We start from the raw sequence: 27,112 nt of genomic DNA, 5'->3' as shown, positions 1-27,112 counted from the left end.
AGAGATAGATCAAGACGCTTGATAAGTTTTTTCAATGAGTACATACCTTAACAAGATTTTGAAGTAGTTCAAAATAGAACAGTCAAAGAAAGATTACTTGCCTGTGTTACAAGGTGTGAAATTGAGTAAGACTCAAAGCCCGACCACGGCAGAAGATAGAAAGAGAATGAAAGTCATTCCCTATGCCTTGGCCATAGGTTCTATAAAGTATGCCATGTTGTGTACCAGATCTATTGTATACCCTACACTGATTTTGGCAAGGGAGTACAATAGTGATCTAGGAGTAGATCACTGGACAGCAGTCAAAATTATCCTTAGTGGAATAAGGATATGTTTCTCGATTATGGAAGTGACAAAAGGTTCGTCGTAAAGGGTTACGTCGATGCAAGTTTTGACACTAATCTAGATGACTCTAAGTCTCGGTTAGATACATATTGAAAGTGGGAGCAATTAGCTAGAGTAGCTCCGTGCAGAGCATTGTAGACATAGAAATTTGCAAAATTACTTACGGATCTGAATGTGACAGACCCGTTGAGTAAAATTATCTCACAATCAAAACATGATCACACCTTAGTACTCTTTGGGTGTTAATCACATAGCGATGTGAACTAGATTATTGACTCTAGTAAACCCTTTGGTGTTGGTCACATGACAATGTGAACTATGGGTGTTAATCACATGGTGATGTGAATTTTGGTGTTAAATCACATGGCGATGTGAACTAGATTATTGACTCTGGTGCAAGTGGGAGACTGAAGGAAATATGCCCTAGAGGCAATAATAAAGTTATTATTTATTTCCTTATATCATGATAAATGTTTATTATTCATGCTAGAATTGTATTAACCAGAAACATGATACATGTGTGAATACATAGACAAACAGAGTGTCACTAGTATGCCTCTACTTGACTAGCTCGTTGATCAAAGATGGATATGTTTCCTAGCCATAGACATGAGTTGTCATTTGATTAACGGGATCACATCATTAGGAGAATGATGTGATTGACTTGACCCATTCCGCTAGCTTAGCACTCGATCGTTTAGTATGTTGCTATTGCTTTCTTCATGACTTATACATGTTCCTATGACTATGAGATTATGCAACTCCCGTTTACCGGAGGAGCACTTTGTGTGCTACCAAACGTCACAACGTAACTGGGTGATTATAAAGGTGCTCTACAGGTGTCTCCAAAGGTACTTGTTGGGTTGGCGTATTTCGAGATTAGGATTTGTCACTCCGATTGTCGGAGGTATCTCTGGGCCCACTCAGTAATACACATCACTATAAGCCTTGCAAGCATTGTGACTAATGAGTTAGTTGCGGGATGATGTATTACGGAACGAGTAAAGAGACTTGCCGGTAACCAGATTGAACTAGGTATCGAGATACCGACGATCGAATCTCGGGCAAGTAACATACCGATGACAAAGGGAACAACGTATGTTGTTATGCGGTCTGACCGATAAAGATCTTCGTAGAATATGTGGGAACCAATATGAGCATCCAGGTTCCGCTATTGGTTATTGACCGGAGAGGTGTCTCGGTCATGTCTACATAGTTCTCGAACCCGTAGGGTCCGCACGCTTAACGTTACGATGACAGTTTTATTATGAGTTTATGTATTTTGATGTACCGAAGGAGTTCGGAGTCCCGGATGAGATCGGGGACATGACGAGGAGTCTCTAAATGGCTGAGACATAAAGATCGATATATTGGACGACTATATTCGGACTTCGGAAAGGTTCCGAGTGATTCGGGTATATTTTGGAGTACCGGAGAGTTACGGGAATTCGTATTGGGCCTTAATGGGCCATACGGGAAAGGAGAGAAAGGCCCCAAAGGGAGTCCGCACCCCTCCCCATGGACTAGTCCGAATTGGACTAGGGAGGGGGGCGCCCCCTTCCTTCTTTCTCCTTCTCCCTTCCCTTTTCCTACTCCAACAAGGAAAGGAGGAGTCCTACTCCCGGTGGGAGTAGGACTCCCCCCTTGGCGCGCCCTCCTCCTTGGCCGGCCGCCTCCCCCTTGCTCCTTTATATACGGGGGCAAGGGGGCACCCCATAGACACAACAATTGATCTATTGATCTCTTAGCCGTGTGCGGTGCCCCCCTCCACCATATTACACCTCGATAATATCGTAGCGGTGCTTAGGCGAAGCCCTACGTCGGTAGAACATCATCATCGTCACCACGCGGTCGTGCTGACGAAACTCTCCCTCAACACACGGCTGGATCGGAGTTCGAGGGACGTCATCGAGCTGAACGTGTGCTGAACTCCGAGGTGTCGTGCGTTCGGTACTTGATCGGTCGGATCGTGAAGACGTACGACTACATCAACCGCGTTGTGTTAAACGCTTCCGCTATCGGTCTACGAGGGTACGTGGACAACACTCTCCCCTCTCGTTGTTATGCATCACCATGATCTTGCGTGTGCGTAGGAAATTTTTGAAATTACTACGTTCCCCAACAAGAAGTGTGTGGGAGGAAAGTAGAACTTGATGAGGTAAATATGCCTGCTCCCTTATTGGAAAGTAGTTCATCACTGAAATCTGTTCCTGTGACTCCTACACCAATTAGTGAGGAAGCTAATGATGATGATCATGTAACTTCAGATCAAGTTACTACCGAACCTTGTAGGTCAACGAGAGTAAGATCCGCACCAGAGTGGTATGGTAATCATGTTCTGGAGGTCATGTTACTTGACCATGACGAACCTACGAACTAATGAGGAAGCGATGATGAGCCCAGATTCCACAAAATGGCTTGAGGCCATGAAATCTAAGATGGGATCCATCTATGATAACAAAGTGTGGACTTTGGTTGACTTGCCCGATGATGGGCAAGCCATCGATAATAAATGGATCTTCAAGAAGAAGACTGACGCTGACGGTAATGTTACTGTCTACAAAGCTCGACTTGTCGCGAAAGGTTTTCGACAAGTTCAAGAGTTGACTACGATGAGACCTTCTCACCCGTAGCGATGCTTAAGTCCGTCCGAATCATGTTAGCAATTGCTGCATTTTATGATTACGAAATTTGGCAAACGGATGTCAAAACGGCATTCCTTAATGGATATCTTAAAGAAGAGTTGTATATGATGCAACCAGAAGGGTTTGTCGATCCAAAACGTGCTAACAAAGTGTGCAAGCTCCAGCGATCCATTTATGGACTGGTGCAAGCCTCTCGGAGTTGGAATATACGCTTTGATAGTGTGATCAAGGAATATGCTTTTATACAGACTTTTGGAGAAGCCTGTATTTACAAGAAAGTGAGTGGGAGCTCTGTAGCATTTCTGATATTATATGTGGGTGAAATATTGTTGATCGAAAATGATATTGAATTTCTGAATAGCATAAAAGGATACTTGAATAAGAATTTTTCAATGAAAGACCTCGGTGAAACTACTTATATATTAGGCATCAAGATCTATGGAGATAGATCAAGACGCTTAATTGGACTTTCACAAAGCACATACCTTGATAAAGTTTTGAAGAAGTTCAAAATGGATCAAGCAAAGAAAGGGTTCTTACATGTATTACAAGGTGTGAAGTTGAGTCAGACTCAATGCCCGACCACTGCAGAAGATAGAGAGAAAATGAAAGTCATTCCCTATGCTTCAGCCATAGGTTCTATCATGTATGCAATGATGTGTACCAGACCTGATGTGTGCCTTGCTATTAGTTTAGCAGGGAGGTACCAAAGTAATCCAGGGGTGGATCACTGAACAGCGGTCAAGAACATCCTAAAATACCTGAAAAGGACTAAGGATATGTTTCTCATTTCTGGAGGTGACAAAGAGCTCGTCGTAAATGGTACGTCGATGCAAGCTTTGCACTGATCCAGATGACTCTAAGTCACAAACCGGATACGTATTTTTATTGAATGGTGGAGCTGTCAGATGGTGCAGTTCCAAGCAAAGCGTCGTGGCGGGATCTACGTGTGAAGCGGAGTACATAGCTGCTTCGGAAGCAGCAAATGAAAGATTCTGGCTAAAGGAGTTCATATCCGATCTAGGTGTCATACCTAGTGCATCGGGTCCAATGAAAATCTTTTGTAACAACACTGGTGCAATTGCCTTGGCAAAGGAATCCAGATTTCACAAGAGAACCAAGCACATCAAGAGACGCTTCAATTCCATCCGCGATCAAGTCAAGGAGGGAGACATAGAGATTTGCAAAATACATACGGATCTGAATGTTGCAGACCCGTTGACTAAGCCTCTCTCACGAGCAAAACATGATCAGCACCAAGACTCCATGGGTGTTAGAATCATTACTGTGTAATCTAGATTATTGACTCTAGTGCAAGTGGGAGACTGAAGGGAATATGCCCTAGAGGCAGTAATAAAGTTTTTATTTATATTTCCTTATATCATGATAAATGTTTATTATTCATGCTAGAATTGTATTAACCGGAAACTTAGTACATGTGTGAATACATAGACAAACAGAGTGTCACTAGTATGCCTCTACTTGACTAGCTCGTTAATCAAAGATGGTTATGTTTCCTAGCCATAGACATGAGTTGTCATTTGATGAACGGGATCACATCATTAGAGAATGATGTGATTGACTTGACCCATCCGTTAGCTTAGCACTATGATCGTTTAGTTTATTGCTATTGCTTTCTTCATAACTTATACATGTTCCTATAACTATGAGATTATGCAACTCCCGAATACTGGAGGAACACTTAGTGTGCTATCAAACGTCAACAACGTAACCGGGTGATTATAAAGATGCTCTACAGGTGTCTCCGATGGTGTTTGTTGAGTTGGCATTGATCCGGATTAGGATTTGTCACTCCGATTGTCGGAGAGGTATCTCTGGGCCCTCTCGGTAATGCACATCACTGTAAGCCTTGCAAGCAATGTGACTAATGAGTTAGTTGCGGGATGATGCATTACGGAACGAGTAAAGAGATTTGCCGGTAACGAGATTGAACTAGGTATTGAGATACCGACCATCGAATCTCGGGCAAGTAACATACCGATGAGAAAGGGAACAATGTATGTTGTTATGCGGTTTGACCGATAAAGATCTTCGTAGAATATGTAGGAGCCATATGAGCATCCAGGTTCCTCTATTGGTTATTGACTAGAGACGTGTCTCGGTCATGTCTACATAGTTCTTGAACCCGTACGGTCCACACACTTAACGTTCAGTGACGATCGGTATTATGAGTTTATGTGTTTTGATGTACCGAATGTTGTTCGGAGTCCCGGATATGATCACAGACATGACGAGGAGTCTCGAAATGGTCGAGACATAAAGATCAATATATTGGATGACTATGTTTGGACGTCGGAAGGGTTCTGAGTGAGTTCGGGCATATACCGGAGTACCGCGGGGTTACCGGAACCCCCCGGGGAGTTTAATGGGCCTTATGGGCCTTAGTGGAGAGAGAGAGGGGCGGCCAGGGCAGGCCGTGCGCCCCTCCCCCTCTGGTCCGAATTGGACTAGGAAGGGGATGCCCACCTTTCCTTCTCCCTCTCTCCTCCTTCCTTCTCTCCTACTCCTACTACATGGAAGGGGGGAATCCTACTCCCGGTGGGAGTAGGACTCCCCATGGGGCGCGCCATAGGAGGGTCGGCCCTCCCCCTCCTCCACTCTTTTATATACGGGGGAGGGGTGGCACCCCATAGACACACAAGTTGATCATTGATCTCTTAGCCGTGTGCGGTGCCCCCCTCCACCATAATCCACCTCGGTCATATCGTCGTAGTGCTTAGGCGAAGCCCTGCGCTGGTAGCTTCATCATCATCGTCATCATGCCGTCGTGCTGACGAAGCTCTCCCACGGCACTCTGCTGGATCATGAGTTCGTGGGACGTCACCGAGCTGAACGTGTGCAGATCGCGGAGGTGTCGTACGTTTGGTACTAGGATCGGCCGATCGTGAAGACGTGCGACTACATCAACCGCGTTGTCATAATGCTTCCCGCTTACGGTCTACGAGGGTACATGGACAACACTCTCCCCTCTCGTTGCTATGCATCACCATGATCTTGCGTGTGCGTAGGAAATTTTTTGAAATTACTACGTGATACGTCTCCAACGTATCTATAATTTTTTATTGTTCCATGCTATATTATATTCTGTTTTGGATGTTTAATGGGCTTTATTATACACTTTTATATTATTTTTGGGACTAACCTATTAACCGGAGGCCCAGCCAAAATTGTTGTTTTTTGCCTATTTCAGAGTTTCGCGGAAAAAGAATATCAAACGGAGTCCAAACGGAATGAAACCTTCGGGAACATGATTTTCGGAACAAACGTGATCCAGAGGACTTGGAGTCCACGTAAATAAAGCAACAAGGAGAGCACAAGGCAGGGGCGCGCCTACCCCCCCCCCCCAGGCGCGCCCTCCACCCTCGTGGGGCTCCATACTCTATGTGCTTCACTTATATCTTTTGAGCTATATAGTTTTTGCTCTAGTGCTTCACTTATATCTTTTAGAGCACGGTGGTGGATTTGTTTTTATAGAAACTATTGATCTCTCATGCTTCACTTATATTATTTTGAGAGTCTTAAAACAGCATGGCAATTTGCTTTAATTATAATATCATGAGAAATTTGATGCTTGATAATTGTTTTGAGATATAAAGGTGGTAATATCATAGTTGTGCTAGTTGAGTAATTATGAAATTGAGAAATACTTGTGTTGGAGTTTGTCATTCCCGTAGCATGCACGTATGGTGAACCATTATGTAACGAAGTCGGAGCATGAGGTATTTGTTGATTGTCATCCTTTGTGTGGCGGTCGGGATCGCGCGATGGTTAACTCCTACCAACCCTTCCCCTAGGAGCATGCGTAGTAGTACTTTGCTTCGAGGGCTAATAAATTTTTGCAATAAGTATATGAGTTCTTTATGACTAATGTGAGTCCATGGATTATACGCACACTTACCTTTACACAATTTTCTAGCCTCTTCGGTACCGTGCATTGCCCCTTTCTCACCTTGAGAGTTGGTGCAAACTTCGCCGGTGCATCCAAACCCCGTGATATGATATGCTCTATCACACATAAACTCCTTATACCTTTCTCAAAGCAGCCACCATGCCTACCTATTATGGCATTTCCATAGCCATTCCGAGATATATTGCCATGCAACTTTCCACCGTTTCGTTTATCATGACACGCTCCATCATTGTCATATTGCTTTGCATGATCATGTAGTTGACATCGTATTTGTGGCAAAGCCACCGTTCATAATTCTTTCATACATGTCGCTCTTGATTCATTGCATATCCCGGTACACCGCGGAGGCATTCACATAGAGTCATATCTTGTTCTAAGTATTGAGTTGTAATTCATGAGTTGTAAGTAAATAAAAGTGTGGATGATCATCATTATTAGAGCATTGTCCCAAGTGAGGAAAGGATGATGGAGACCATGATTCCCCCACAAGTCGGGATGAGACTCCGGACTAAATAAAAAGAAAAAGAAAAAAAGAGGCCATAAAAAAAGAGAAAGGGCCCAAATAAAAAATGAGAGAAAAAGAGAGAAGGGACAATGTTACTATCCTTTCACCACACTTGTGCTTCAAAGTAGCACCGTGATCTTCATGATAGAGAGTCTCTCATTTTGTCACTTTCATATACTAGTGGGAAATTTCATTATAGAACTTGGCTTGTATATTCCAATGATGGCTTCCTCAAATGCCCGAGGTCTTCGTGAGCAAGCAAGTTGGATGCACACCCACTTAGTTCTTTTGTTTGAGCTTTCATACACTTATAGCTCTCCGTTGCATGGCAATCCCTACTCTTGCATTGACATCAATTGATGGGCAATCTCCATAGCCCGTTGATTAGCCTCGTCGATGTGAGACTTTCTCCTTTTTTGTCTTCCCACATAAACCCTATCATTATACCTTATCCACCATAGTGCTATATCCATGGCTTGCGCTCATGTATTGCGTAAAAGTTGAAAAGGCTGAAGCGCGATTAAAAAGTATGAACCAATTGCTTGGCTAAAACCGGGGTTGTACATGATATTGATATTTTGTGTGGGGAAGATGGAGCATAGCCAGACTATATGATTTTTGTAGGGATTAACTTGCTTTGGCTATGTTTATTTGATAAGACATAATTGCTTGGTTAGTATGCTTGAAGTATTATTGTTTTTATGTCAACATTAAACTTTTATCTTGAATCATATCGAATCTGAACATTCGTGCCACATAAGAACAATTACATTGAAAATTATGCTAGTAAGCATTCCACATCAAAAATTCTGTTTTACCATTTACCTACTCGAGGACGAGCAGGAATTAAGCTTGGGGATGCTTGATATGTCTCCAACGTATCTATAATTTTTTATTGTTCCATGCTATATTATATGTCTGTTTTGGATGTTTAATGGGCTTTGATTACACACTTTTATATTATTTTGGACTAACCTATTAACCGGAGGCCCAGGCCAAATTGTGTTTTTTTGCCTATTTCAGTAGTTTCGCCAGAAAAAGAATATCAAACGGAGTCCAACGGAATTGAAACCTTCGGGAACATGATATTCGGAAACAAACGTGATCCAGGAGACTTGGAGTCCACGTAAGACAGCAATGAGGAGAGCACGAGGCAGGGGCGCACCTACCACCCCCCCCCCCAAGCGCGCCCTCCACCCTTGTGGGGCCACGTTGCTCCACCGACGTACTTCTTCCTCCTATATATACCTACGTACCCCCAAACCAACAGAGCATCACGAAAACCTAATTCACCGCCACAACCTTCTGTACCCCATGAGATCCCATCTTGGGGGCCTTTTCCGCGCTCCGCGGAGGGGCATTGATCAGGGAGGGCTTCTACATCAACACCATAGCCCCTCCGATGATGTGTGAGTAGTTTTACCTCAAACCTTCGGGTCCATAGTTATTAGCTAGATGGCTTCTTCTCTCTTTTTGGATCTCCAATACCATGTTTCTCCTAGATCTTCTTGGAGATCTATTCGATGTAATCTTCTTTTGCGGTGTGTTTGTCGAGATCCGATGAATTGTGGGTTTATGATCAAGTTTATCTATGAACAATATTTGAATCTCCTCTGAATTCTTTATGTATGATTGGTTATCTTTGCAAGTCTCTTTCGAATTATTAGTTGGTTTGGCCTACTAGATTGATCTTTCTTGCAATGGGAGAAGTGCTTAGCTTTGGGTTCAATCTTGCGGTGTCCTTTCCCAGTGACAGCAGGGGGCAGCAAGGCACTATTGTATTGTTGCCATCGAGGATAAAAAGATGGGGTTTATATCATATTGCATGAGTTTATCCCTCTTACATCATGTCATCTTACTTAAACCATTACTCTGTTCTTATGATACTTAATACTCTGATGCATGCTGGGATAGCGTCCATGTGTGAGTAATAGTAGTAGATGCAGGCAGGAGTCGGTCTATTGTCACGGACGTGATGCCTATATACATGATCATACCTAGATATTCTCATAAACTTATGCTCAATTCTATCAATTGCTCGATAGTAATTGTTACCCACCGTAATACTTATGCTCTTGAGAGAAGCACTAGTGAAACCTATGGCCCCGGGTCTATTTTCCATCATATTAATCTTCCATCAACTAGCTATTTCTATTGCCGTTTATTTTACTTTGCATCTTTATTTACTCTTTATCATAAAAATACCAAAAATATTATCTTATCATATCTATCAGATCTCACTCTCGTAAGTGACCGTGAAGGGATTGACAACCCCTTATCGCGTTGGTTGCGAGGTTCTTATTTGTTTGTGTAGGTGCGTGGGACTCGAGCGTGGTCTCCTACTGGATTGATACCTTGGTTCTCAAAAACTAAGGGAAATACTTACGCTACTTTACTGCATCACCCTTTCCTCTTCAAGGGAAAACCAACGCAGTGCTCAAGAGGTAGCACTACGTTCCCCAATAGCTACAAGAGCTTCATGATGAACTATAATATGCAAGGGATGGATAAGACAATTCCCGAGCTCTTCGCGATGCTAAAGGTTGTGGAGGTAGAAATCAAGAAGGAGCATCAAGTGTTGATGGTCAACAAGACCACCAGTTTCAAGAAAAAGGGTAAAGGGAAGAAGGCGAACTTCAAGAAGAACGGCAAGCAAGTTGCTGCTCAAGTGAAGAAGCCCATGTCTGGACCTAAGCGTGAGACTGAGTGCTTACTACAAAGGGACTGGTGACTGGAAGCGGAACTGCCCCAAGTATTTGGCGGAGAAGAAGGATGGCAAAGTGAAAGGTATATTTGATATAGATGTTATTGATGTGTACTTTACTAATGCTCGCAGTAGCGCCTGGGTATTTGATACTGGTTATGTTGCTAATATTTGCAACTCGAAATAGGGGCTACGGATTAAGCAAAGATTGGCTAAGGACGAGGTGACGATGTGGGAAATAGTTCCAAAGTCGATGTGATCGCCGTCGGCACGCTACCTCTAAAACTACCTTTGGGATTAGTTTTAGACCTGAATAATTGTTATTTGGTGCCAGCGTTAAGCATGAACATTATATCTGGATCTTGTTTGATGCGAGACGGTTATTCATTTAAATCAGAGAATAATGGTTGTTCTATTTATATGGGTAATATCTTTTATGGTCATGCATCCTTGATGAGTGGTCTATTTTTTAATTGCGGGATCATGCATTACGGAACGAGTAAAGAGACTTGCTGGTTACGAGATTGAACTAGGTATTGAGATACCGACGATCGAATCTCGGGCAAGTAACATACCGATGACAAAGGGAACAACGTATGTTCTTATGCAGTTTGACCGATAAAGATCTTCGTAGAATATGTAGGAGCCAATATGAGCATCCAGGTTCCGCTATTGGTTATTGACCAGAGACGTATCTCAGTCATGTCTACATAGTTCAACTTCTGATCAACCATCATTATTGAAGCCAAAAGATATAAGTTTAATAATGATAGTGCAACTTATTTGTGGCACTGCCGTTTAGGTCATATTGGTGTAAAGCGCATGAAGAAACTCCATTCTGATGGGCTTTTGGAATCACTTGATTATGAATCACTTGATGCTTGCGAACCATGCCTCATGGGCAAGATGACTAAAACTCCGTTCTCCGGAACAATGGAGCGAGCAACAGATTGTTGAATAATACATACTGATGTATGCGGTCTGATGAGTGTTGATGCTCGCGGCGGTATTGTTATTTTCTGACCTTCACAGATGATTTGAGCAGATATGGGTATATCTACTGTAATGAAACATAAGTCTGAAACATTTGAAAAGTTCAAAGAATTTCAGGTGAAGTGGAAAATCAATGTAACAAGAAAATAAAGTTTCTACGATCTGATCATGGAGGAGAATATTTGAGTTATGAGTTTGGTCTTCATTTGAAACAATGCGGAATAGTTTCTCAACTCACGCCACCTGGAACACCACTGCGTAATGGTGTGTCCAAACGTCGTAACCGCGCTTTATTAGATATGGTGCGATCTATGATGTCTCTTACTGATTTCCCGCTATCGTTTTGGGGTTATGCTTTAGAGACGGCTGCATTCACGTTAAATAGGGCACCATCTAAATTCGTTGAGATGACACCATATGAACTATGGTTTGGCAAGAAACCCAAGTTGTCGTTTCTTAAAGTTTGGGGCTGCGATGCTTATGTGAAAAGCTTCAACCTGATAAGTTCGAACCCAAATCAGAGAAATGTGTCTTCATAAGATACCCAGAAGAAACTTTTGGGTACACCTTCTATCACAGATCCGAAGGCAAGATTCGTTGCTAAGAATGGATCCTTTCTAGAGAAGGAGTTTCTCTCGAAAGAAGTGAGTGGGAGGAAAGTCGAACTTGATGAGGTAATTGTACTTGCTCCCTTATTGGAAAGTAGTTCATCACAAAAATCAGTTCCAGTGATTCCTACACCAATTAGTGAGGAAGCTAATGATGATGATCATGAAACTTCTGATCAAGTTACTACCGAACCTCGTAGGTCTACCAGAGTAAGATCCGCACCAGAGTGGTATGGCTATCCTATTCTGGAAGTCATGTTACTTGACCATGACGAACCTATGAACTATGAGGAAGTGATGATGAGCCCAGATTCCAAGAAATGGCTTCAGGCCATGAAATCTGAGATGGGATCCATGTATGAGAACAAAGTGTGGAATTTGGTTGACTTGCTCGATCATCTCAAGCCATAGAGAATAAATGGATCTTCAAGAAGAAGACTGACGCTAACGGTAATGTTACTGTCTATAAAGCTCGACTTGTTGCGAAAGGTTTTCGACAAGTTCAAGGAGTTGACTACGATGAGACCTTCTCACCCGTAGCGATGCTTAAGTCCGTCCGAATCATGTTAGCAATTGCCGCATTTTATGATTATGAATTTTGGCAAATGGATGTCAAAATTGCATTCCTTAATGGATATCTTAAAGAAGAGTTGTATATGATGCAACCAGAAGGGTTTGTCGATCCAAAAGTGCTAACAAAGTGTGCAAGCTCCAGCGATCCATTTATGGACTGGTGCAAGCCTCTCGGAGTTGGAATATACGCTTTGATAGTGTGATCAAAGCATATGGTTTTATACAGACTTTTGGAGAAGCCTCTATTTACAAGAAAGTGAGTGGGAGCTCTGTAGCATTTCTGATATTATATGTGGATGAAATATGTTTGATCGGAAATGATACTGAATTTCTGAATAGCATAAAGGATACTTGAATAAGATTTTTCAATGAAAGACCTCGGTGAAGCTGCTTATATATTAGGCATCAAGATCTAATAGAGATAGGTCCAGACGCTTAATTGGACTTTCCACAAAGCAACATACATTGATAAAGTTTTGAAGAAGTTCAAAATAGATCAAGCAAAGAAAGGGTTCTTGCCTGTGTTACAAGGTGTGAAGTTGAGTCGGACTCAATGCCTGACCACTGCAGAAGATAGAGAGAAAATGAAGGTCATTCCCTATGCTTCAGCCAATAGGTTCTATCATGTATGCAATGTTGTGTACCACACCTGATGTTGTGCCTTGCTATTAGTTTAGCAGGGAGTACCAAAGTAATCCAGGAGTGGATCACTGGACAGCGGTCAAGAACATCCTAAAATACCTGAAAGGGACTAAGGATATGTTCTCATTTATGGAGGTGACAAAGAGCTCGTCGTAAACGGTTACGTCGATGCAAGCTTTGACACTGATCGGATGACTCTAAGTCACAAACCGGATACGTATTTTTATTTGAATGGTGGAGCTGTCAGATGGTGCAGTTCCAAGCAAAGCGTTCGTGGCGGGATCTACGTGTGAAGCAGGAGTACATAAGCTGCTTCGGAAGCAGCAAATGAAGGATTCTGGCTGAAGGAGTTCATATCCGATCTAGGTGTCATACCTAGTGCATCGGGTCCAATGAAAATCTTTTGTGACAATACTGGTGCAATTGCCTTGGCAAAGGAATCCAGATTTCACAAGAGAACCAAAGCACATCAAGAGATGCTTCAATTCCATCCTGCGATCAAGTCAAGGAGGGGAGACATAGAGATTTGCCAAAATACATACGGATCTGAATGTTGCAGACCCGTTGACTAAGCCTCTCTCACGAGCAAAACATGATCAGCACCAAGACTCCATGGGTGTTAGAATCATTACTGTGTAATCTAGATTATTAACTCTAGTGCAAGTGGGAGACTGAAGGAAATATGCCCTAGCAGGCAATAATAAAGTTGTTATTTATATTTCCTTATATCATGATAAATGTTTATTATTCATGCTAGAATTGTATTAACCGGAAACTTAGTACATGTGTGAATACATAGACAAACAGAGTGTCACTAGTATGCCTCTACTTGACTAGCTCGTTAATCAAAGATGGTTATGTTTCCTAACCATAGACATGAGTTGTCATTTGATGAACGGGATCACATCATTAGAGAATGATGTGATTGACTTGACCCATCCATTAGCTTAGCACTATGATCGTTTAGTTTATTGCTATTGCTTTCTTCATAACTTATACATGTTCCTATGACTATGAGATTATGCAACTCCCGAATACTGGAGGAACACTTAGTGTGCTATCAAACGTCACAACGTAACTGGGTGATTATAAAGATGCTCTACAGGTGTCTCCGATGGTGTTTGTTGAGTTGGCATTGATCCAGATTAGGATTTGTCACTCCGATTGTCGGAGAGGTATCTCTGGGCCCTCTCGGTAATGCACATCACTATAAGCCTTGCAAGCAATGCGACTAATGAGTTAGTTGCGGGATGATGCATTACGGAACGAGTAAAGAGACTTGCTGGTAACAATATTGAACTAGGTATTGAGATACTGACGATCGAATCTCGGGCAAGTAACATACCGATGACAAAGGGAACAAAGTATGTTGTTATGTAGTTTGAGCGATAAAGATCTTCGTAGAATATGTAGGAACCAATATGAGCATCCAGGTTCCGCTATTGGTTATTGACCGGAGATGAGTCCTCGTCGTGGCTACATAGTTCTCGAACCCGTAGGGTCCGCACGCTTAACGTTCGATGACGATCGGTATTATGAGTTTATGTGTTTTGGTGTACCGAAGGTTGTTTGGAGTCCCAGATGTGATCACGGACATGACGAGGAGTCTCTAAATGGTCGAGACATAAAGATTGATATATTGGACCATGTTATTCGGACACTGGAAGTGTTCCGGGTGGTTTCGGGTAAAACCGGAGTGCCGGAGGGGTTACCGGAACCCCCCGGAGGAATTAATGGGCCACCATGGGCCTTTGTGGAGAGATGAGGGCAACCAGGGCAGGCCCCCCCCCTTGGAGTACGAATAGGACAAGGGAAGGGGGCGCCCCCCTTTCCTTCTCCCTCTCTCCCTCTCCTTCCTTCCCCCCTCTCTTCCCTTGTTGGAAAACTACTAGGAATAGGATTCCTAGTAGGAATCCTACTTGGGGCACGCCCCATGAGGGCCAGCCGGCCTCCCCCTTGCTCCTTTATATACGGGGGCAGGGGCACCCTAGAACACACGAGTTGACAGTTGTCTTAGCCGTGTGCGGTGCCCCCCTCCACAGATTTCCACCTCAGTCATATCGTTGTAGTGCTTAGGCGAAGCCCTGCGTCAGTAACTTCATGATCACCGTCACCACGCCTTCGTGCTGACAAAACTCTCCCTCGGCCTCAGCTGGATCAAGAGTACGAGGGACGTTACCGAGCTGAACGTGTGCAGATCACGGAGGTGCCGTGCGTTCGGTACTTGGATCGGTTGGATCGCGAAGACGTTCTACATCAACCGCGTTACTAAACTCTTCCGCTTTCGGTCTATGAGGGTACATGGACACACTCTCCCGCTCGTTGCTATGCATCACCTAGATGGATCTTGCGTGTGCGTAGGTAAAAATTTTGAATACTACGTTCCCCAACACTCCTTCCAAAGAGGTTCATCATATTCACGTACAATTTTCTGAAAAAAATTGGGTCACAAAAATTTGTTAACAAAACTTCACAATATTGAAACAACTACTCATAGGGATGCATAGAGGCTATATCAAGCATTCAAACTACTTAGAACTCTAAGAATTCAACATGCAAGCTCATCTACAGCAGCACCAAGAGTAACTAATTATTCAAAATATAAACCACTAAAGCAAAAACTAATTGGACCAATGGAGGAGTCACATACCACGCAACAATCCCCCGGAACTGTTTCTGAAACGGAGTTTGGGCAAAGAGATCAAAATCCATGGGTTTGAGAGCAAGAACACGAGAGAGAGAGAGAGAGAGAGAGAGAGAGAGAGAGAGCAATGGTGATTTTTTCTGGAGGTAGGTGGTGATATGGAATGAAGGGATAAGTGAGGGGGCCACGTGGGGACCACAACCCACCAGGGCGCGCCTGGGGGTCTTGGCGCGCCCAGGTGGGTTGTGCCCACCTGGTGCACCTCCCTCTGATGTTATTTGCACCAAAGATTCTTAAATATTCAGAAAAAATCGTATTAAAATTTCAGAGCATTCTGAGAACTTCTATTTTTGGGTCTTTTTTTATTGCACGGGAAATCCAAAAAATAGACAAAACATGGCATTTTATTTTATTTAACTAATAAAAACAGAAAACAAAAGGTAGGGACAGAAGGCAGTGCTCACTAAATTCATCAACTTCATACCTCTAAAATGATCCATTAATAAGGTTGATCAAGTCTTATTAACAACCACTTTCAATTAGCATGAAACCAAAGAACTTTCGTAAATCACTAAGTTACCTCAACGGGGATATGAATGTCCCCAACAATAAGCATTTCATATTTATTTTTAACAGTAGGTAGAGGTAGTTTGAAAACTTCCAATAGTGATTGTCGGAGATTTTCAATAACATTAATACCATTCACTTGGAATTGTTTCTTCGGAAAGTGCACGGTATGCTCATTACCATTGATATGAAAAGTGACCTTGCTTTTATTGCAATCAATAACAACCCCTTCAGTATTCAAAAAGGGTCTACCAAGAATAATCGACATGTTGTCGTCCTCGGGCATCTCAAGTATAACAAAGACAGTCAAGATAGTAACATTAGCCAACAACAACGGGCACATCCTCACAAATACCGATAGGTATGGCAGTTGATTTATCAGCCATTTGCAAAGATATTTTAGTAGGTGTGAGTTTATTCAAATCAAGTCTTTTATATAAAAGAGAAAGGCATAACACTAACACCAGCTCCTAAATCACATAAAGCAGTTTTCACATAATTTCTTTTGATGGAGCAAAGTATAGTTGGGATTCCCGGATCTCCAAGTTTTTTAGGTACTCCATCCTTAAAAGTATAATTAGCAAGCATGGTGGAGATTTTAGCTTCCAGTATTTTTCTCTTGTCGGTGATGATGTCTTTCATATACTTTGCATAAGGAGGCATTTTCAAGATATCAGTCAAGCGAGTACGCAAAAAGACTGGTCTAATCATTTCAGCAAAGCGTTCAAATTCTTCATCATCTTTCTTTTTAGTTGACTTAGGTTGAAAGGGCATAGGTTTTTTAACCCATGGTTCTTTTTCCTTCCCATGCTTCCTAGCAACAAAGTCCCCTTTATCATATCTTTTATTTTTGGGTTGTGGGTTATCAAGATCGACTGCTGGCTCTATCTCAACATCATTGTCTAGTTCTTTATTATTTGTTTGAGTGTCTTCATGAAACTCATCATTAACTTTTTCATTATCAGAAGGTGAGTGTTCACTACCAGATTGAGTTTCAGCATCAGAGATAGAAACTTCATTATCATTATCAGGAGGTTTTTCTACTTCAGGTTCACTAGAGGCTTGCAAAGTCCTATCATTTTTCTTCTTCTTTTTCTTCTTTTTAGAAGGACTAGGCACATCAGTGTTTACTCTTTGAGAGTCTTGTTCAATTCTTTTTGGGTGTCCCTCGGGATAACGTGGTTCCTGAGTCATTTTACCTCCTCTAGTCATTACTCTAACAGCATGATCATTAATATTATTATTCATTTCATCAAGCAATTCTCTTTGAGATTTAGCAACTTGTTCTAATTGAGTTTGAACCATAGAAGCGTGGTTTCCCACACCTCTAACATCATTTATGATTCTAGTGATGTTTATCATATCATATCATATCATCGTGGAGATCACAAGCACAAGATGATGATGGCCATATCATATCACTTATATTGATTGCATGTGATGTTTATCTTTTATGCATCTTATCTTGCTTTGATTGACGGTAGCATTATAAGATGATCTCTCACTAAAATTTCAAGATAAAAGTGTTCTCTCTGAGTATGCACCGTTGCGAAAGTTCTTCGTGCTGAGACACCACGTGATGATCGGGTGTGATAGGCTCTACGTTCAAATACAACGGGTGCAAAACAGTTGCACACGCGGAATACTCAGGTTAAACTTGACGAGCCTAGCATATGCAGATATGGCCTCAGAACACTGAGACCGAAAGGTCGAGCGTGAATCATATAGTAGATATGATCAACATAGTGATGTTCACCATTGAAAACTACTCCATTTCACGTGATGATCGGTTATGGTTTAGTTGATATGGATCACGTGATCACTTAGAGGATTAGAGGGATGTCTATCTAAGTGGGAGTTCTTAAGTAATATGATTAATTGAACTTAAATTTATCATGAACTTAGTCCTGATAGTATTTTGCAAACTATGTTGTAGATCAATAGCTCGCGTTGTTGCTTCCCTGTGTTTATTCTTGATATGTTCCTAGAGAAAAATTATGTTGAAAGATGTTAGTAGCAAAGATGCGGATTGGATCCGTGATCTGTGGATTATCCTCATTGCTGCACAGAAGAATTATGTCCTTGATGCACCGCTAGGTGACAGACCTATTGCAGGAGCAGATGCAGACGTTATGAACGTTTGGCTAGCTCAATATGATGACTACTTGATAGTTTAGTGCATCATGCTTAACGGCTTAGAATCGGGACTTCAAAGACGTTTTGAACGTCATGGACCATATGAGATGTTCCAGGAGTTGAAGTTAATATTTCAAGCAAATACCCGAGTTGAGAGATATGAAGTCTCCAACAAGTTCTATAGCTAAAAGATGGAAGAGAATAGCTCAAGCAGTGAGCATGTGCTCAGATTGTCTGGGTACTACAATCGCTTGAATCAAGTGGGAGTTAATCTTCCAGATAAAATAGTGATTGGCAGAATTCTCTAGTCACCATCTCCAAGTTAGTAGAACTTCGTGATGAACTATAGTATGCAAGGGATGACGAAAGTAATTCCCGAGCTCTTCGTGATGCTGAAATCGACGAAGGTAGAAATCAAGAAAAACATCAAGTGTTGATGGTTGACGAGACCACTAGTTTCTAGAAAAGGGCAAAGGGAAGAAGGGGAACTTCAAGAAGAACGGCAAGCAAGTTGCTACTCAAGTGAAGAAGCCTATGTCTGGTCCTAAGCCTGAGTAAGTGCTTCTACTGCAAAGGGACTGGTCACTGGAAGCGGAACTACCCCAAGTATTTGGTGAATAAGAAGGATGGCAAAGTGAACAAAGGAATATTGGATATACATGTTATTGATGTGTACTTACTAGTGTTTATAGCAACCCCTCGGTATTTTGATACTGGTTCAGTTGCTAAGAGTAGTAACTCAAAACGGGAGTTGCCAGAATAAACAGAGACTAGTAAAAGGCGAGGTGACGATGTGTGTTGGAAGTAATTTCAAGATTGATATGATCATCATCGCACACTCCCTATACTTTCGGGATTAGTGTTGAAACTAAATAAGTGTTATTTGGTGTTTGCGTTGAGCATGAATATGATTTGATCATGTTTGTTGCAATACGGTTATTCATTTAAATTAGAGAATAATTGTTGTTCTGTTTACATGAATAAAACCTTCTATGGTCATACACCCAATAAAATGGTTTGTTGGATCTCGATCGTAGTGATACACATATTCATAATAATGAAGCCAAAAGATGCAAAGTTAATAATGATAGTGCAACTTATTTGTGGCACTGCCGTTTAGGTCATATTGGTGTAAAGCGCATGAAGAAACTCCATACTGATGGGATTTTGGAATCACTTGATTATGAATCACTTGATGCTTGCGAACCATGCCTCATGGGCAAGATGACTAAAACGCCGTTCTCCGGAACTATGGAGAGAGCAACAGATTTGTTGGAAATCATACATACAGATGTATGTGGACCGATGAATATTGAGGCTCGTAGCAGGTATCATTATTTTCTGACCTTCACAGATGATTTGAGCAGATATGGATATATCTGCTTAATGAAACAGAAGTCTGAAACATTTGAAAGTTCATATAATTTCAGAGTGAAGTGGAAAATCATCGTAACAAGAAAATAAAGTTTCTACGATCTGATCGTGGAGAAGAGTATTTGAGTTACGAGTTTGGCCTTCAGTTAAAACAATGTGAAATAGTTTCACTACTCACGCCACCTGGAACACCACAGTGTAATGGTGTGTCCGAACATCGTAACCGTACTTTATTAGATATGGTGCGATATATGATGTCTCTTACCGATCTACCACTATCGTTTTGGGGTTATGCATTAGAGACAGCTGCATTCACGTTAAATAGGGTACCATCTAAATCCGTTGAGACGACATCTTATGAACTGTGGTTTGGCAAGAAACCAAAGTTGTCGTTTCTTAAAGTTTGGGGTTGCGATGCTTATGTGAAAAAGTTTCATCCTGATAAGCTCAAACCCAAATCGGAGAAATGTGTCTTCATAGGATACCCAAAGGAGACAGTTGGGTACACCTTCTATCACAGATCCGAAGGCAAGACATTCGTTGCTAAGAATGGATCCTTTCTAGAGAAGGATTTTCTCTCGAAAGAAGTGAGTGGGAGGAAATTAGAACTTGATGAGGTAATTGTACCTGCTCCCTTATTGGAAAGTAGTTCATCACAGAAATCTGTTCCTGTGACTCCTACACCAATTAGTGAGGAAGTTAATGATGATGATCATGTAACTTCAGATCAAGTTACTACCAAACCTCGTAGGTAAACCAGAGTGAGATCCACACCAGAGTGGTACGGTAATCCTGTTCTGGAGGTCATGTTATTTGACCATGACGAACCTACGAACTATGAGGAAGCGATGATGAGCCCAGATTCCGCGAAATGGCTTGAGGCCATGAAATCTGAGATGAGATCCATATATCAGAACAAAGTATGGACTTTGATTGACTTTCCCAATGATCGGCGATCCATTGAGATTAAATGGATCTTCAAGAGGAAGACAGACAGTGATAGTAGTGTTACTGTCTACAAAGCTAGAATTGTCGCAAAAAGGTTTTCGGCAAGTTCAAGGTGTTGACTACGATGAGAGTTTCTCACTCGTATCTATGCTTAAGTCTGTCTGAATCACGTTAGCAATTGCCGCATTTTATGAAATATGGCAAATGGATAAACAAAACTGCATTCCTTAATGGATTTATTAAAGAAGAGTTGTATATGATGCAACCAGGAGGTTTTGTCAATCCTAAAAGTGCTAACAAAATATACAAGCTCCAGCGATCCATCTATGGACTGGTGCAAGCATCTCGGAGTTGGAATATACGCTTTGATAAGTTGATCAAAGGATATAGTTTTATACAGACTTGCGGTGAAGCCTGTATTTACAAGAAAGTGACTGGGAGCACTACAGCATTTCTGATAAGTATATGTGAATGACATATTGTTGATCGGAAATAATGTAGAATTATTCTGCAAAGCATAAAGGAGTGTTTGAAATGAGTTTTTAAAAGAAAGACCTCGGTGAAGCTGCTTACATATTGAGCATCAAGATCTATAGAGATAGATCAAGACGCTTGATAAGTTTTTTCAATGATTACATACCTTAACAAGATTTTGAAGTAGTTCAAAATAGAACAGTCAAAGAAAGATTACTTGCCTGTGTTACAAGGTGTGAAATTGAGTAAGACTCAAAGCCCGACCACGGCAGAAGATAGAAAGAGAATGAAAGTCATTCCCTATGCCTTGGCCATAGGTTCTATAAAGTATGCCATGTTGTGTACCAGATCTATTGTATACCCTACACTGATTTTGGCAAGGGAGTACAATAGTGATCTAGGAGTAGATCACTGGACAGCAGTCAAAATTATCCTTAGTGGAATAAGGATATGTTTCTCGATTATGGAAGTGACAAAAGGTTCGTCGTAAAGGGTTACGTCGATGCAAGTTTTGACACTAATCTAGATGACTCTAAGTCTCGGTTTAGATACATATTGAAAGTGGGAGCAATTAGCTAGAGTAGCTCCGTGCAGAGCATTGTAGACATAGAAATTTGCAAATTACTTACGGATCTGAATGTGACAGACCCGTTGAGTAAAATTATCTCACAATCAAAACATGATCACACCTTAGTACTCTTTGGGTGTTAATCACATAGCGATGTGAACTAGATTATTGACTCTAGTAAACCCTTTGGTGTTGGTCACATGACAATGTGAACTATGGGTGTTAATCACATGGTGATGTGAATTTTTGGTGTTAAATCACATGGCGATGTGAACTAGATTATTGACTCTGGTGCAAGTGGGAGACTGAAGGAAATATGCCCTAGAGGCAATAATAAAGTTATTATTTATTTCCTTATATCATGATAAATGTTTATTATTCATGCTAGAATTGTATTAACCAGAAACATGATACATGTGTGAATACATAGACAAACAGAGTGTCACTAGTATGCCTCTACTTGACTAGCTCGTTGATCAAAGATGGATATGTTTCCTAGCCATAGACATGAGTTGTCATTTGATTAACGGGATCACATCATTAGGAGAATGATGTGATTGACTTGACCCATTCCGCTAGCTTAGCACTCGATCGTTTAGTATGTTGCTATTGCTTTCTTCATGACTTATACATGTTCCTATGACTATGAGATTATGCAACTCCCGTTTACCGGAGGAGCACTTTGTGTGCTACCAAACGTCACAACGTAACTGGGTGATTATAAAGGTGCTCTACAGGTGTCTCCAAAGGTACTTGTTGGGTTGGCGTATTTCGAGATTAGGATTTGTCACTCCGATTGTCGGAGGTATCTCTGGGCCCACTCAGTAATACACATCACTATAAGCCTTGCAAGCATTGTGACTAATGAGTTAGTTGCGGGATGATGTATTACGGAACGAGTAAAGAGACTTGCCGGTAACCAGATTGAACTAGGTATCGAGATACCGACGATCGAATCTCGGGCAAGTAACATACCGATGACAAAGGGAACAACGTATGTTGTTATGCGGTCTGACCGATAAAGATCTTCGTAGAATATGTGGGAACCAATATGAGCATCCAGGTTCCGCTATTGGTTATTGACCGGAGAGGTGTCTCGGTCATGTCTACATAGTTCTCGAACCCGTAGGGTCCGCACGCTTAACGTTACGATGACAGTTTTATTATGAGTTTATGTATTTTGATGTACCGAAGGAGTTCGGAGTCCCGGATGAGATCGGGGACATGACGAGGAGTCTCTAAATGGCTGAGACATAAAGATCGATATATTGGACGACTATATTCGGACTTCGGAAAGGTTCCGAGTGATTCGGGTATATTTTGGAGTACCGGAGAGTTACGGGAATTCGTATTGGGCCTTAATGGGCCATACGGGAAAGGAGAGAAAGGCCCCAAAGGGAGTCCGCACCCCTCCCCATGGACTAGTCCGAATTGGACTAGGGAGGGGGGCGCCCCCTTCCTTCTTTCTCCTTCTCCCTTCCCTTTTCCTACTCCAACAAGGAAAGGAGGAGTCCTACTCCCGGTGGGAGTAGGACTCCCCCCTTGGCGCGCCCTCCTCCTTGGCCGGCCGCCTCCCCCTTGCTCCTTTATATACGGGGGCAAGGGGGCACCCCATAGACACAACAATTGATCTATTGATCTCTTAGCCGTGTGCGGTGCCCCCCTCCACCATATTACACCTCGATAATATCGTAGCGGTGCTTAGGCGAAGCCCTACGTCGGTAGAACATCATCATCGTCACCACGCGGTCGTGCTGACGAAACTCTCCCTCAACACACGGCTGGATCGGAGTTCGAGGGACGTCATCGAGCTGAACGTGTGCTGAACTCCGAGGTGTCGTGCGTTCGGTACTTGATCGGTCGGATCGTGAAGACGTACGACTACATCAACCGCGTTGTGTTAAACGCTTCCGCTATCGGTCTACGAGGGTACGTGGACAACACTCTCCCCTCTCGTTGTTATGCATCACCATGATCTTGCGTGTGCGTAGGAAATTTTTGAAATTACTACGTTCCCCAACAAGAAGTGTGTGGGAGGAAAGTAGAACTTGATGAGGTAAATATGCCTGCTCCCTTATTGGAAAGTAGTTCATCACTGAAATCTGTTCCTGTGACTCCTACACCAATTAGTGAGGAAGCTAATGATGATGATCATGTAACTTCAGATCAAGTTACTACCGAACCTTGTAGGTCAACGAGAGTAAGATCCGCACCAGAGTGGTATGGTAATCATGTTCTGGAGGTCATGTTACTTGACCATGACGAACCTACGAACTATGAGGAAGCGATGATGAGCCCAGATTCCACAAAATGGCTTGAGGCCATGAAATCTAAGATGGGATCCATCTATGATAACAAAGTGTGGACTTTGGTTGACTTGCCCGATGATGGGCAAGCCATCGATAATAAATGGATCTTCAAGAAGAAGACTGACGCTGACGGTAATGTTACTGTCTACAAAGCTCGACTTGTCGCGAAAGGTTTTCGACAAGTTCAAGAGTTGACTACGATGAGACCTTCTCACCCGTAGCGATGCTTAAGTCCGTCCGAATCATGTTAGCAATTGCTGCATTTTATGATTACGAAATTTGGCAAACGGATGTCAAAACGGCATTCCTTAATGGATATCTTAAAGAAGAGTTGTATATGATGCAACCAGAAGGGTTTGTCGATCCAAAACGTGCTAACAAAGTGTGCAAGCTCCAGCGATCCATTTATGGACTGGTGCAAGCCTCTCGGAGTTGGAATATACGCTTTGATAGTGTGATCAAGGAATATGCTTTTATACAGACTTTTGGAGAAGCCTGTATTTACAAGAAAGTGAGTGGGAGCTCTGTAGCATTTCTGATATTATATGTGGGTGAAATATTGTTGATCGAAAATGATATTGAATTTCTGAATAGCATAAAAGGATACTTGAATAAGAATTTTTCAATGAAAGACCTCGGTGAAACTACTTATATATTAGGCATCAAGATCTATGGAGATAGATCAAGACGCTTAATTGGACTTTCACAAAGCACATACCTTGATAAAGTTTTGAAGAAGTTCAAAATGGATCAAGCAAAGAAAGGGTTCTTACATGTATTACAAGGTGTGAAGTTGAGTCAGACTCAATGCCCGACCACTGCAGAAGATAGAGAGAAAATGAAAGTCATTCCCTATGCTTCAGCCATAGGTTCTATCATGTATGCAATGATGTGTACCAGACCTGATGTGTGCCTTGCTATTAGTTTAGCAGGGAGGTACCAAAGTAATCCAGGGGTGGATCACTGAACAGCGGTCAAGAACATCCTAAAATACCTGAAAAGGACTAAGGATATGTTTCTCATTTCTGGAGGTGACAAAGAGCTCGTCGTAAATGGTACGTCGATGCAAGCTTTGGCACTGATCCAGATGACTCTAAGTCACAAACCGGATACGTATTTTTATTGAATGGTGGAGCTGTCAGATGGTGCAGTTCCAAGCAAAGCGTCGTGGCGGGATCTACGTGTGAAGCGGAGTACATAGCTGCTTCGGAAGCAGCAAATGAAAGATTCTGGCTAAAGGAGTTCATATCCGATCTAGGTGTCATACCTAGTGCATCGGGTCCAATGAAAATCTTTTGTAACAACACTGGTGCAATTGCCTTGGCAAAGGAATCCAGATTTCACAAGAGAACCAAGCACATCAAGAGACGCTTCAATTCCATCCGCGATCAAGTCAAGGAGGGAGACATAGAGATTTGCAAAATACATACGGATCTGAATGTTGCAGACCCGTTGACTAAGCCTCTCTCACGAGCAAAACATGATCAGCACCAAGACTCCATGGGTGTTAGAATCATTACTGTGTAATCTAGATTATTGACTCTAGTGCAAGTGGGAGACTGAAGGGAATATGCCCTAGAGGCAGTAATAAAGTTTTTATTTATATTTCCTTATATCATGATAAATGTTTATTATTCATGCTAGAATTGTATTAACCGGAAACTTAGTACATGTGTGAATACATAGACAAACAGAGTGTCACTAGTATGCCTCTACTTGACTAGCTCGTTAATCAAAGATGGTTATGTTTCCTAGCCATAGACATGAGTTGTCATTTGATGAACGGGATCACATCATTAGAGAATGATGTGATTGACTTGACCCATCCGTTAGCTTAGCACTATGATCGTTTAGTTTATTGCTATTGCTTTCTTCATAACTTATACATGTTCCTATAACTATGAGATTATGCAACTCCCGAATACTGGAGGAACACTTAGTGTGCTATCAAACGTCACAACGTAACCGGGTGATTATAAAGATGCTCTACAGGTGTCTCCGATGGTGTTTGTTGAGTTGGCATTGATCCGGATTAGGATTTGTCACTCCGATTGTCGGAGAGGTATCTCTGGGCCCTCTCGGTAATGCACATCACTGTAAGCCTTGCAAGCAATGTGACTAATGAGTTAGTTGCGGGATGATGCATTACGGAACGAGTAAAGAGATTTGCCGGTAACGAGATTGAACTAGGTATTGAGATACCGACCATCGAATCTCGGGCAAGTAACATACCGATGAGAAAGGGAACAATGTATGTTGTTATGCGGTTTGACCGATAAAGATCTTCGTAGAATATGTAGGAGCCAATATGAGCATCCAGGTTCCTCTATTGGTTATTGACTAGAGACGTGTCTCGGTCATGTCTACATAGTTCTTGAACCCGTACGGTCCACACACTTAACGTTCAGTGACGATCGGTATTATGAGTTTATGTGTTTTGATGTACCGAATGTTGTTCGGAGTCCCGGATATGATCACAGACATGACGAGGAGTCTCGAAATGGTCGAGACATAAAGATCAATATATTGGATGACTATGTTTGGACGTCGGAAGGGTTCTGAGTGAGTTCGGGCATATACCGGAGTACCGCGGGGTTACCGGAACCCCCCGGGGAGTTTAATGGGCCTTATGGGCCTTAGTGGAGAGAGAGAGGGGCGGCCAGGGCAGGCCGTGCGCCCCTCCCCCTCTGGTCCGAATTGGACTAGGAAGGGGATGCCCACCTTTCCTTCTCCCTCTCTCCTCCTTCCTTCTCTCCTACTCCTACTACATGGAAGGGGGGAATCCTACTCCCGGTGGGAGTAGGACTCCCCATGGGGCGCGCCATAGGAGGGTCGGCCCTCCCCCTCCTCCACTCTTTTATATACGGGGGAGGGGTGGCACCCCATAGACACACAAGTTGATCATTGATCTCTTAGCCGTGTGCGGTGCCCCCCTCCACCATAATCCACCTCGGTCATATCGTCGTAGTGCTTAGGCGAAGCCCTGCGCTGGTAGCTTCATCATCATCGTCATCATGCCGTCGTGCTGACGAAGCTCTCCCACGGCACTCTGCTGGATCATGAGTTCGTGGGACGTCACCGAGCTGAACGTGTGCAGATCGCGGAGGTGTCGTACGTTTGGTACTAGGATCGGCCGATCGTGAAGA

Source organism: Triticum aestivum, chromosome 2D (assembly GCF_018294505.1).
Source record: "Triticum aestivum cultivar Chinese Spring chromosome 2D, IWGSC CS RefSeq v2.1, whole genome shotgun sequence".
NCBI lineage: Eukaryota > Viridiplantae > Streptophyta > Magnoliopsida > Poales > Poaceae > Triticum > Triticum aestivum.
Note: the sequence above shows the minus strand (reverse complement) of the source record.